At 24.4% G+C, this 15,142-nt stretch overlaps 2 pseudogenes; both read left to right on the top strand.

Annotated features, from left to right (window-relative positions):
- Positions 1 to 219: 219 nt before the first annotated feature.
- LOC145271966 (U2 spliceosomal RNA) lies at positions 220 to 364 on the top strand (annotated as a pseudogene).
- A 336-nt stretch (positions 365 to 700) lies between these two features.
- LOC145271777 (U2 spliceosomal RNA) lies at positions 701 to 848 on the top strand (annotated as a pseudogene).
- Positions 849 to 15,142: the final 14,294 nt, after the last annotated feature.

Consider the following 15,142-nt stretch of genomic DNA (forward strand, 5'->3'; position numbering starts at 1 on the left):
GTGTAGTATCTGTTCCGGGTGATACAGCAAGCAAAGACCATATGTGGGGGCAACTCCACATATAAGACCTTTGTCAATGTAGGGGCAACCCTTCATACCAATTGTCACTATCCAGCTCCCCTACTCCCCGGGGAGTTGGTCCCCTTTTCCCCTTCACTCCTCACATTAAAAATTGGCCTTGTGCCCAATTTTCTCTGTGGGGGAGCAAATAAATACTACCCCTTTTCTTGGCCTTTTGGCCAAGATCAAAGTGTAGTATCTGTTCCGGCAGATACTGCAAGCAAAGACCAGATGTGGGGGCAACCCCACATACCTGACCTTTAACCAGCTCCCATTTCCCACCTCTCGGGAGCTGGTCCCCTTTTCCCCTTTCCCCTCCCTTCACTCCTCACATTAAAAATTGGCCTTGTGCCTAATTTGCTCGGTTGGGGAGCAAATAAATACCATCTGTTCCAGCAGATGCTGCAAAGCTATGACTAGCAAAGACCAGCTATGACTAGCAAAGACCATATGTGGGGGTAACCCCACATATCTGAATTTGGTCACTGAAGGGGCAACCCTTAATACCAACAGTTTCTAATCCAGCTCCCATTTCCCACCTCTCGGGAGCTGGTCCCCCTCCCCCCCCTCCCTCCATCTCCACATTAAAAAACGGCCTTGTGCCTAATTTGCTCAGTGGGAAAGCAAATAAATATCACTAACCCTTTTCTTGGCCTTTTGGCCAAGATCAAAGTGTAGTATCTGTTCCGGCAGATGCTGCACTTAAGATAATTTGTACCAGTCAATGGAGGGGAAACCCTCTATACTGGGACAATTATTATTGTTGGTAACCAGAGTGCCCCCTTTTTGCCTACTTTTAGGGGAGCTGGTTTTTACCTCACATTAAAAACGGCCTTGTGCCTAATTTGCTCAGTGGGGGAGCAAATAAATACCATCTGTTCCGGCAGATACTACAAGCAAAGACCATATGTGGGGACAACCCCACATATACGACCTTGGTCAATGTAGGGGCAACCCTTAATAACAATTGTCACTATCCAGCTCCCCTACTCCCCGGGGAGTTGGTCCCCATCTCCCCTTCACACCTCACATTAAAAATCGGCCTTGTGCCTAATTTGCTCGGTGGGGGAGCAAATAAATACGCTTTTCTTGGCCCCACATATAAGACCTTGGTCAATGTAGGGGAAACCCTTCATACACTTTAAAAAAAAAATCATTGAAAATTTTATATCTATATCATTAATTGCTAGATAAAAGATAATGTTTTTAAATTGCAAGAGAATGTACATTACATAAAATAAATCCAAGGTAATTTTTTAATTCAATTTAAATTAAATTTTTATACCTTAGTTTGTAAAATTTATAAAAGAGCTCTTTGAAGATAAATAAATTTCAAATTGAATCTTGTATCTTTATTTTTAAAGCCTATAGTAAAAGCATGTTGTTTAACAATTTTCATGCCTTGGATGAAATGCTTTTCTAACTTGTATCTTATCTTTTTAAGATTATATTTTAAAACTCTCCTTCTCTCTATTTCAGTTTGTATTTCTCCTCACGCCACAACTCATTTTTGCAACCCCCTCTTTGTATTATTACAGGTCTGAATATTCTCTCTGTTTCAGTTTGTATTTCTCCTCACACCACAACTCATTTTTGCAACCCCCTCTTTGTATTATTGCAGGTCTGAATAATGAGAAAATTGGATATTTTTTTAATAAAAAACTTTAAAATACACCACCTTAGGGAAAACTGCCGATTGGGTCCTCATTGCTCAAACCAAGACCTTAAGGAGGCAAACAGCACCGCCATGCGATTGGTTAATTTCTATTGCGATAAGAATATTCTCTCTGTTTCAGTTTTTATTGCTCCTCACACCACAATTTTCTTTTGCAACTCCCTCTTTGTAATACAGGTCTGAATAATTTGAAAATTTGATTTTTTTTTAACAAAAACTTTAAAATACTTTTTTTCGATTAAATTTTTTAAACTTCTTTCAAAATAGAAAATCTTTAAAATTTCATAAGGAACATATTTCATATCGGTTTCATTAACAAATATTCAGTATATAACGAGAAAAATAGAGACGAAAATTTCAAAAGGACTGTGTAACTGGTTACGGTCAATAATAGTCCTCGCCAGCAAAGGTCTTTGTTATTGTTATTCTATTATAATTATCATTTAAAACGTTTTGTGTCCTGCTCTTTCGCGCGAGGACTGATATACATATATATATACTAGAAGTGCCGTCGTTGACTGGGTTCAAAAACAGCCTACAGAAAATAGACTGTGATTGATGAAAGTATGACAGGTTATAAAAAGGAGGGATTGTAAAGAGATAGGTTTTCAAACTCAAAAATTTTACCCAAAGCAAAATATGATGAAAGTAAAGATAATTTTCGCAAAAATATTTTTTTACATCAACTTTGTTTCCATTCGTAGCCAAGAGTGACCAACACAATTATGTTTCCTTACAAACAGAAAATGTTATATATTTAATAATATAAATATACAAGAAATAAATGTTACCATAGTCAATAAAAGTTACTTTTATGGTAGAAAAGTTCATTGGTCCGTATTTTTAAGTAGTTTGTAAAAAAAATTTTCTTTTAATTCACGAACCGGTTTTAAAAAAAAAATCCAAATGGCAGCGACTTTGAAATGGAGAGCCCCGTTTTCAATTTGAAGGAGGGGCACCTGAGCATTCTGTTTTAACAATTTAAGAGAGTTCCGTCAACGTAAGGAATATTTATAAACATATTTTAATGTTTTCCTTTATTTTGTGCTTGAGGAATATTCGATTATGATATGTGTAGTTTATATAAAAATTAATTTAAGTAGTTATAGCCTCAAATTTCGTTTTAATTTCGGTTCGCTGAAATTATTTCAAGTAAAGAGCATTAAAAACTATTTCAAAACAAAAAGTATATGAACTGAACTTTTATTGACTATGGTAACATTTATTTGTTGTATATTTATTTTTTCGGGTAGTCGTTTGTTGGCTTTTCTGCTAAACACTCTTACTAAATAATATCGACGAAATATCGAAAAACAAAGAAACAAAAACAGTTTGGAAAAATAATGAAGCTTTACTTACTTCAGTAAAATGATCCGAAACAGCAAAATAGGATATTAAAAAAGTAAACACGTAATAACTTTAGTTTTTTAAAGCAAAGAATCGATATAAATATGGATAAGAAGAAAATGGCGCCCTTTTCAAGTAGTACAGCTTCGTTTCAGTTTTCCAGTATTTAACGGTGTAGTATTACACTGTTGGATTCAGGGTTGTACTATTGTAATGTGAAGAAAACACAGAAAGGGTTGTAATCAACTCAATTCCTTCTAGTACACTGACAAAAAAAAGCTTAAACAGATATATAAATAAAAAAAAATATGTAAATGTTTTTAAAAAGACACGTAATCAGGTGAGCAGGAGTTTTTTCCTTCATTTGACACGATAACAAGTAACGTTCTTATTTTTTTTATTATTTATCTATTTATCTATCTTCGAAAGAGTGGCATGTGCAAGTTGAGAAGGAAAAAACAGAGTTATGCAAAGTTTGTGTCGAGAATTGACTTTTTTTTGGGGGGGGCTTTCACTTTAATAAGAACGTGAATTCATGAGGTGAATTTATTCGACACAATATGATTCAACTCAAAAAAATAAATAAAAGCTAACGTGAATTAAGATTAAAGTTAAGGTGTTATTGTGAACCCTCACCCGTTTTAAAAAACCTTGTTAAACTTTGTGAAATATTTACATTCTATGGGGGGGCAGGCGCAAACGAACACCCAATAATTTTATTATACCATATTTCTTTCAAACTGAAACATAATTATCAAAGTATACTTACGCAAATAGATATGAAAAGTCTTTGTTAAAGTGTATGCCATATTTCAATGAAGTACAAGCGCGAACGCAGACCCCACAATTTTATTATACCATCCCTATTTAAGTTGAAACATACTTATCAAAGTATTCTTATGTACATCTATATCAAAAAACACGTATAAACGTTTTTTTTTAATTATTTTTTATTTCCATACTTTGGGGCCAGTCGCGAAAGCAGACCCCACAATTTTTATGAACCACTGTTCTGCCAGATCAAACATACCCATTCCTGTGTCTTGATAAATCTTCTATCATTATATGTAATAAGTTTTTTTTAAAATAGTCAAAATTTTAAAATAATATAGGAGCCTACACAGAGAGAGAGAGAGAGAGAGAGAGAGAGAGAGAGAGAGGAAGAGAGAGACGTTCAGCTTTATATTATATACATACATATATACATCATATATATACATATATACATATATATATATATATATGCATATATATATATATATATATATATATATATATATATATATATATATATAAGTGACCAGGTCTCTCTGTGTGAAGAACGAACAGTCTCTACCAAATCCCTCTGTCAATTTTTGGGATTTTTGTATCTATAGATTTGAAACGTAATTTATAATTCGTAATTTATAATTCGAGTCAAATTCGATTTGGTTTTTATCCGGTAAAAAATAACTGTTAAATGATCCAAATCGGAAAAAAAGAAAATACCTGGCACAACTAAACACGTTATTTCTAAGCATAAATAATATGTAGTAATTTAAAGTTTTTTCATTCATAAATTTAAAGTTTTTTCATTCATAAATTTAAAGTTTTTTCATTCATAAATTTAAAGTTTTTTCTTTCATAAATTTAAAGTTTTTTCATTCATAAATTTAAAGTTTTTTCTTTCATAAATTTAAAGTTTTTTCATTCATAAATTTAAAGTTTTTTCTTTCATAAATTTAAAGTTTTTTCTTTCATAAATTTAAAGTTTTTTCATTCATAAATTTAAAGTTTTTTCTTTCGTAAATTTAAAGTTTTTTCTTTCATAAATTTAAAGTTTTTTCTTTCATAAATTTAAAGTTTTTTCTTTCATAAATTTAAAGTTTTTTCATTCATAAATTTAAAGTTTTTTCTTTCATAAATTTAAAGTTTTTTCATTCATAAATTTAAAGTTTTTTCATTAATAATTTTAAAGTTTTTTCTTTCATAAATTTAAAGTTTTTTCATTCATAAATTTAAAGTTTTTCATTCATAAATTTAAAGTTTTTTCATTCATAAATTTAAAGTTTTTTCTTTCATAAATTTAAAGTTTTTCATTCATAAATTTAAAGTTTTTTCATTCATAAATTTAAAGTTTTTCATTCATAAATTAAAAGTTTTTTCATTCATAAATTCAAAGTTTTTTCTTTCATAAATTTAAAGTTTTTTCTTTCATAAATTCAAAGTTTTTTCATTCATAAATTTAAAGTTTTTTCTTTCATAACTTTTAAGTTTTTTCATTCATAAATGTAAAGTTTTTTCTTTCATAAAGTTAAAGTTTTCTCATTCATAAATTTAAAGTTTTTCATTCATAAATTTAAAGTTTTTTCATTCATAAATTTAAAGTTTTTTCTTTCATAAATTTAAAGTTTTTTCTTTCATAAATTTAAAGTTTTTCATTCATAAATTTAAAGTTTTTTCATTCATAATTTCAAAGTTTTTTCTTTCATAAATTTAAAGTTTTTTCATTCATAAATTTAAAGTTTTTTCATTAATAATTTTAAAGTTTTTTCTTTCATAAATTTAAAGTTTTTTCATTCATAAATTTAAAGTTTTTCATTCATAAATTTAAAGTTTTTTCATTCATAAATTTAAAGTTTTTTCTTTCATAAATTTAAAGTTTTTCATTCATAAATTTAAAGTTTTTTCATTCATAAATTTAAAGTTTTTCATTCATAAATTAAAAGTTTTTTCATTCATAAATTCAAAGTTTTTTCTTTCATAAATTTAAAGTTTTTTCTTTCATAAATTCAAAGTTTTTTCATTCATAAATTTAAAGTTTTTTCTTTCATAACTTTTAAGTTTTTTCATTCATAAATGTAAAGTTTTTTCTTTCATAAAGTTAAAGTTTTCTCATTCATAAATTTAAAGTTTTTCATTCATAAATTTAAAGTTTTTTCATTCATAAATTTAAAGTTTTTTCTTTCATAAATTTAAAGTTTTTTCTTTCATAAATTTAAAGTTTTTCATTCATAAATTTAAAGTTTTTTCATTCATAATTTCAAAGTTTTTTCATTCATAAATTTAAAGTTTTTTCTGTCATGAATTTAAAGTTTTTTCTTTCATAAATTCAAAGTTTTTTCTTTCATAAATTTAAAGTTTTTTCATTCATAAATTCAAAGTTTTTTCATTCATTAATTTAAAGTTTTTTCTTTCATAAATTTAAAGTTTTTCATTCATAAATTATAAGTTTTTTGATTCATAAATCTAAAGTTTTTGCATTCATAAATTTAAAGTTTTTTCTTTCATAAATTTAAAGTTTGTTCTTTCATAAGTTTAAAGTTTTTCATTCATAAATTTAAAGTTTTTTCATTCATAAATTTTAAGTTTTTTCTTTCATAAATTTAAAGTTTTTTCTGTCATGAATTTAAAGTATTTTCATTCATAAATTTAAAGTTTTTTCATTCATAAATTTAAAGTTTTTTCATTAATAATTTTAAAGTTTTTTCTTTCATAAATTTAAAGTTTTTTCATTCATAAATTTAAAGTTTGTTCTTTCATAAATTTAAAGTTTTTTCATTCATAAATTTAAAGTTTTTTCATTAATAATTTTAAAGTTTTTTCTTTCATAAATTTAAAGTTTTTTCATTCATAAATTTAAAGTTTTTCATTCATAAATTTAAAGTTTTTTCATTCATAAATTTAAAGTTTTTTCTTTCATAAATTTAAAGTTTTTCATTCATAAATTTAAAGTTTTTTCATTCATAAATTTAAAGTTTTTCATTCATAAATTAAAAGTTTTTTCATTCATAAATTCAAAGTTTTTTCTTTCATAAATTTAAAGTTTTTTCTTTCATAAATTCAAAGTTTTTTCATTCATAAATTTAAAGTTTTTTCTTTCATAACTTTTAAGTTTTTTCATTCATAAATGTAAAGTTTTTTCTTTCATAAAGTTAAAGTTTTCTCATTCATAAATTTAAAGTTTTTCATTCATAAATTTAAAGTTTTTTCATTCATAAATTTAAAGTTTTTTCTTTCATAAATTTAAAGTTTTTTCTTTCATAAATTTAAAGTTTTTCATTCATAAATTTAAAGTTTTTTCATTCATAATTTCAAAGTTTTTTCATTCATAAATTTAAAGTTTTTTCTGTCATGAATTTAAAGTTTTTTCTTTCATAAATTCAAAGTTTTTTCTTTCATAAATTTAAAGTTTTTTCATTCATAAATTCAAAGTTTTTTCATTCATTAATTTAAAGTTTTTTCTTTCATAAATTTAAAGTTTTTCATTCATAAATTATAAGTTTTTTGATTCATAAATCTAAAGTTTTTGCATTCATAAATTTAAAGTTTTTTCTTTCATAAATTTAAAGTTTGTTCTTTCATAAGTTTAAAGTTTTTCATTCATAAATTTAAAGTTTTTTCATTCATAAATTTTAAGTTTTTTCTTTCATAAATTTAAAGTTTTTTCTGTCATGAATTTAAAGTATTTTCATTCATAAATTTAAAGTTTTTTCATTCATTAATTTAAAGTTTTTTCTTTCATAAATTTAAAGTTTTTTTATTCATAAATTAAAAGTTTTATCATTCAGAAATTTAAAGTTTTTTCTTTCATAAATTTAAAGTTTTTCATTCATAAATTAAAAGTTTTTTCATTCATAAATTTAAAGTTTTTTCATTCATAAATTTAAAGTTTTTCATTCATAAATTTTAATTTTTTTCTTTCATAAATTCAATGTTTTTTCTTTAATAAATTTAAAGTTTTTTCATTCATAAATTTAAAGTTTTTTCATTCATACATTTAACGTTTTTTCATTCATAAATTCAAAGTTTTTTCTTTCATAAATTTGAAGTTTTTCTTTCATAAATTTAAAGTTTTTCATTCATAAATTTAAAGTTTTTTCATTCATAAATTTAAAGTTTTTTCATTCATAAATTTAAAGTTTGTTCTTTCATAAATTTAAAGTTTTTTCTTTCATAAATTTAAAGTTTTTTCATTCATAAATTTAAAGTTTTTCTTTCATAAATTTAAAGTTTTTTCATTCATAAATTTAAAGTTTTTTCTTTCATAAATTTAAAGTTTTTTCTGTCATGAATTTAAAGTATTTTCATTCATAAATTTAAAGTTTTTTCATTCATTAATTTAAAGTTTTTTCTTTCATAAATTTAAAGTTTTTTTATTCATAAATTAAAAGTTTTATCATTCAGAAATTTAAAGTTTTTTCTTTCATAAATTTAAAGTTTTTCATTCATAAATTAAAAGTTTTTTCATTCATAAATTTAAAGTTTTTCATTCATAAATTTAAAGTTTTTCATTCATAAATTTAAAGTTTTTTCATTCATAAATTTAAAGTTTTTCATTCATAAATTTTAAGTTTTTTCATTCATAAATTTTAAGTTTTTTCTTTCATAAATTCAAAGTTTTTTCTTTAATAAATTTAAAGTTTTTTCATTCATAAATTTAAAGTTTTTTCATTCATACATTTAACGTTTTTTCATTCATAAATTCAAAGTTTTTTCTTTCATAAATTTGAAGTTTTTCTTTCATAAATTTAAAGTTTTTCATTCATAAATTTAAAGTTTTTTCATTTACAAATTTAAAGTTTTTTCTTTCATAAATTTAAAGTTTTTTCATTCATAAATTTAAAGTTTTTTCTTTCATAAATTTAAAGTTTTTCATTCATAAATTTAAAGTTTTTCATTCATAAATTTAAAGTTTTTTCTTTAATAAATTTAAAGTTTTTTCATTTATAAATTCAAAGTTTTTTCTTTCATAAATTGAAAGTTTTTTCTTTCATAAATTCAAAGTTTTTTCATTCATAAATTAAAAGTTTTTTCTTTCATAAATTTTAAGTTTTTTCATTCATGAATTTAAAGTTTTTTCTTTCATAAATTTAAAGTTTTCTCATTCATAAATTTAAAGTTTTTCATTCATAAATTTAAAGTATTTTCATTCATAAATTAAAAGTTTTTTCTTTCATAAATTTAAAGTTTTTTCATTCATAAATTTAAAGTTTTTCATTCATAAATTTAAAGTTTTTTCATTCATAATTTCAAAGTTTTTTCATTCATAAATTTAAAGTTTTTTCTTTCATAAATTTAAAGTTTTTTCTTTCATAAATTTAAAGTTTTTTCTTTCATAAATGTAAAGTTTTTCATTCATAAATTTAAAGTTGTTTCTTTCATAAATTTAAAGTTTTTCATTCATAAATTTAAAGTTTTTTCATTCATAAATTTAAAGTTTTTTCATTCATAAATTTAAAGTTTGTTCTTTCATAAATTTAAAGTTTTTCTTTCATAAATTTAAAGTTTTTTCATTCATAAATTTAAAGTTTTTTCATTCATAAATTTAAAGTTTGTTCTTTCATAAATTTAAAGTTTTTCTTTCATAAATTTAAAGTTTTTCTTTCATAAATTTAAAGTTTTTTCATTCATAAATTTAAAGTTTGTTCTTTCATAAATTTAAAGTTTGTTCTTTCATAAATTTAAAGTTTTTCTTTCATAAATTTAAAGTTTTTTCATTCATAAATTTAAAGTTTTTTCATTCATAAATTTAAAGTTTTTTCATTCATAAATTTAAAGTTTGTTCTTTCATAAATTTAAAGTTTTTTCTTTCATAAATTTAAAGTTTTTTCATTCATAAATTAAAAGTTTTTTCATTCATAAATTTAAAGTTTTTGTATGCATATGGATAACAGATAAGGCTGGAGAGTTAAATGTTTTGGTTTCGATTCTAGCGGGGGTGCATACAACTCATATATTTTTTCTGACTTCATAATAATAAATATGAGATCTCTCTTTTTTTTTCATTTTTCTTAAACTTTTTCTTCTAGGGGATGGGACATCCAACCAGATGTCTGACATTTACCCCTATTTTAGTGAATCCAACCAAGAGATCTTTTCAGGATTCTAGCCGTCCCTTTCAGTGCAATCGTTTGTATTTCACTTGTACTTGGTGCATCGGGTATGCTTGCTATGTGATCTGTGTAAATTAAAATATCATATTTGAACGTATTTTACAACCGAACAATATAATAATCAATATGCATGAATTAAAATAACATATTTAAGCGTATTGTACGACCGGGCAACGCCAGACGGCCTTCTAGATAGATCTGAATTAATAAAAACCGAAACTTTTTAAATAAATTTCCACTATTTACGATTACTACGACATTTCCCCATTGGCTACCGTACACTCATTCACCCTTATCCTTGAGTGGCTTATGGGCTTTGATAAGTGGTGACTCCTTTGTAAAATAAAAATAGAATTGTTTCGATTATCGATTTTCGGTACTCAACTGAAACATTCCGATACAAAACTGACATAAGAACACTCCCAGACCCATCCGGTACCTTCCAGCGAAATTTTATAAAAATCGGCCCTGCCGTTTCCGAGTCCATGTGGAACGAACGCTCACACACACAGGCACAAAACTTCTCCTTTTATAAAGATAGACAGATAGTATGGATAGATAGTATGAACAATTATTTTAATACGAGGGTCATTCCAAATGTATAGCCTCCTATTTTTAACTAAAAAAGTTGAAGAGCTACGAAGACAGAGGTGGTACCATTAAAGCGAGCTACCTTTTTTGCTTCAGAATTGATATTTTCACATCACCGCAATTCTCAATGCACTTTTGCCAGGAATTCAACGACTCATCTTGTCTTAGTTTGTATAAAAGTGTCAACTTTGGTCAAAATAGAACTTCCGTCTTTAATCGGATTCTTTTTTTCGATCATCGAGTTTTGAGACTTATTTGGCGCATTTCGATACTAAACTTACGTAAAAACACTCCCAGACACTTAAAGTACATTTGTGTGCAATTAAAAAAAATCGTCTCAGCCATTTCCGAGTCCATAAGGAACGAACACACACACACAGTTACCTTTATGTAATAGCAGAGATATGTTCGCGCGTGGCAAGAAAAGGAAATGGAGTAGAGAAACGAGAAATGGCAGTCCGGTATGTAGAAAGAGAAAGAGAGAGAGAGAGAAAGAGAGAGAGAGAGAGAGAGAGAGAGAGAGAGAGAGAGGGCTGATATCAGTTAAGCTGTGCGCCACGTTAGCAGTCAGGCACGAGTTGTAGAAGAGTTGCCTGGTGTATGGACCACAGCAAAAGTGGAAAAAAGAGTGAGAAATCAATCCAGTTCATGGACAGAGAAAGTGTATAAAGTGTACGTACTGTCTGTTAGCTTTTGCCCCACATAGTAGCAGATGACGTGAGGTGCGCGGGCGTGCGTACCCCGAAAGGGAGGTGGCTGGTCCGCCGTCCGTTCAGGTCGGAAGCTGGTTCGAAAAGAAAGAAGCTGCTTATTGCTCTTGCTTTTATAGTTGTTTCCGGTGGTCTTTTGCGCATGTATGGATTTCCTTCAAAGCGGAAGTGACGCTGCCCATGTGTGCGTACGTGTGTGCATACATGTGTGCGTATATGTGAGTACATGTGTGTACGTTAGCGTGCGTGTGTATACACGTGAATGTGAGTGTATATATGTGAACGTGAATATATGTACGTGTGTAGACGTGCACTCGTATGTTTGTGTGCGCGTATGTATATGACAAGAAATATGGCTTGAGATGTGAACGCGTGTTTTTGTGTGGGACTAGAAGGAGCTATGTAAGAAATGTTAGCATATTAAAACACGATTTATATAAAAAAAAATGACCATGCACTTAATGAAGGCCAATGGGAAGACATATTGGTTGAAATTAGTTATTGCGTTAAGCAACGTTGATTTTGGCTAGTGTAAAATGGGTGACCATTTTTGGGAATTCGAAGGTGTTGTACGTGCTTTCTGCTTATCCTAACGTTGTTTCTAATCGTTTTTACTCTTCTGGCCACTGAAATCAAATGGTGTCGATTCGGCAGAGGGGTGGTTTGAGATTGAGCAACCCTTGCTTTAAAATTACCGTGGTTATCCAATATCGCCCAAGATTAGATGGAATACAAAAAATTAAAGCAGGCGCGCGAGAGAAATCTTACACAGAGCGAGCAAGAAGGAGAGAGAGAGAGAGAGGTTGTATCGACTTCTAAATCTCACTTCTTCCTGGTGTATCAAACGTCTCCTTCTCCTCCCCCTCTCTCTTTCTCTTTCTCTCCTTCTCTCTATCCGCTACATACATTTCTTCCTCTCTTCCCACTTCTCCTTTTCTATGAAAGGAACGCCATTATTAGGCGGATTTCTTCATATTAATATTTAAAAGAATAGGAAAAAATAAATAGATAAAAAAATTAAAATAGGAAGTACCAGCGAACCCCTAAAAATATCAAAAATAATTTATAACAACTTTTTAAAAAGTTATTAAAACGTTATTTGAATTCCAATTAATTTTTTTTTTTTAATGTCCGCTTGGTTTCACTTTGATGATTCCGGAGTTACTGGAATAAAACGTTTTGATTGGTTATTCGCTGACAACGTCATTTTCGTTAAGAATTTCAATGCGTGTTTATTTGAATTCAATTTTAGCTTAAAAAAGATTTCCCTTGAATTCTCTAATTTGCAACGATTTTACGAATTTCTAATGGAAAAAAAAATAGAAAGAGAAAGACTGTGTCCGCCTGAATGGAAAGTGGAAGAAGGTAGCAAGACAGAGTGATGTGCTTGTCTGTGATGACTACACTATCTATTTATCTATCTGTCTATCTATGTATCTGTCTTTTCTTCTTGTCTCTGTCTATATATGTATCTATATGATGTGCCCGTATATCTATCTAAATTTATTAAAAAAGTAGATTTTTTTTACATAGAAGTCACCACTTATCAAGGCCGGGAGGCCACTCGAGGATAAGGGTTAATGGGTATACATTAGTCAATGTGATTATAGCGTAGTAAACATAAGTAGTGGGAATTTTGTAAATTGAATTACTTAGGGGGGAAGGATCATAAAGAATTTGTTTACATTGGACTTGAAGATAATCAGATTGTAGTCAGCTGGACAGCAGAGAATTGGAAGAGAGTTCAACAGGCGTGCAGTCCTAAGAGTTCTAAATTTAAAAAAATTAAAAAAATATATATGTGTATATAAACATAATAAATAAAACAAACTATATATATGTATATACATATAATAGAAAAAAAACTATATATATGTATATAAATACAATCAATTAAAAAATATATATATGCATATAAATATAATGAATAAAAAATAAATATATGTATATAAATATAATCAATCAAAAATATGTATATATGTATATAAATACAATAAATAAAAAAAAAATATATATATATGTATATAAATATAATAAATAAATAAATATATATATGTATCTAAATATAATAAATTAAAATACATATATGTGTATAAATATAATAAATAAAATAACTATATATATGTATATAAATATAATAAATTAATATATATATGTGTATATAAATATAATAAATAAAAAACTATATATATATGTATATAAATATAATAAATAAAAAAACTATATATATATATATGTATATAAATATAACCAATATAAAAACTATATATATGCATATAAATATAATAAATTAATATATATATATATATGTGTGTATATAAATATAATCAATAAAAAAACTATATATGTATGTATATAAATATAATAAATTTAAAAAAATATATATATATGTGTATATAAATATAATAAATATAAAAACTATATATATGTATATAAATATAATAAATTAATATATATATGTGTATATAAATATAATAAATAAAAAAACTATATACATATGTATATAAATATAATACATTAAAAAAAATATATATATATGTATATAAATATAATAAATAAAAAACTATATATATATGTATATAAAAATAATAAATTAAAAAAAATATATATATGTGTATATAAATATAATAAATAAACAACTATATATATGAATATAAATACAATAAATAAAAAATATATATGTATATAAATATAATAAATAAAAAAAACTATATATATGTATATAAATATAAATAAAAATATATGTATATAAATATAATTAATTAAAAAAAACTATATATATGTATATATATAATAAATTAAAAAACTATATATATGCATATAAACATAATCAATAAACTATATATATATGTATATAAATATAATAAATAAAAAAACTATATATATGTATATATATATATATAATAAAAACAATATATAAGTATATAAATATAATAAATTAAAAAAAACTATATATATGTATATAAAGATAATAAATGAAAATATATGTATATATGTATATAAATATAATAAATTAAAAAAACTATATGTATGTATATAAATATAATAAATTAAAAAAATATATATATGTATATAAATATAATAAATAAAATATATATATGTATATAAATATAATAAATTAAAAAAACTATATATGTGTATGTATATATAATAAATTAAAAATATATATATAAGTATATAAATATAATAAATTTTAAAAAACTATATATATGTATATAAATATAATAAATAAATATATATATATGTATATAAATATTCTAAATTAAAAATATATATATATATGTATATAAATATAATAAATAAAAAAACTATATATATATATATGTATATAAATATAACCAATATAAAAACTATATATATGCATATAAATATAATAAATTAATATATATATATGTATATAAATATAATAAATAAAAAAACTATATATATGTATAGAAATATAATAAATTAAAAAAATATGTATATATGTGTATAAATATAATACATTTAAATATATATATATGAATATAGATATAATAAATAAAATATATATATATATATGAATATAAATATAATGAATTAAAAATATATATATATGAATATAAATATAATAAATAAAAAACTATATATATGTATATAAGTATAATAAATAAAAAAACTATATATATATGTATATAAATATAATAAATTAAACAAACTATATATATATATAAATAAAAAAAATATATGTGCATATATATAAATATATAAATATATAAATATATAAATACAATAAATGTAAATATATATATATGTACATAAATATAATAAATAAAAAACTATATATATGTGTATATAAATATAATAAATAAAAAACTATATATATATATGTGTATATAAATATAATAAATTAAAAAACTATATAT

The sequence above is a fragment of the Euprymna scolopes genome, chromosome 46 (assembly GCF_053919585.1).
Source record: "Euprymna scolopes isolate OS-2025 chromosome 46, ASM5391958v1, whole genome shotgun sequence".
NCBI classification, from domain to species: Eukaryota; Metazoa; Mollusca; class Cephalopoda; order Sepiida; family Sepiolidae; genus Euprymna; species Euprymna scolopes.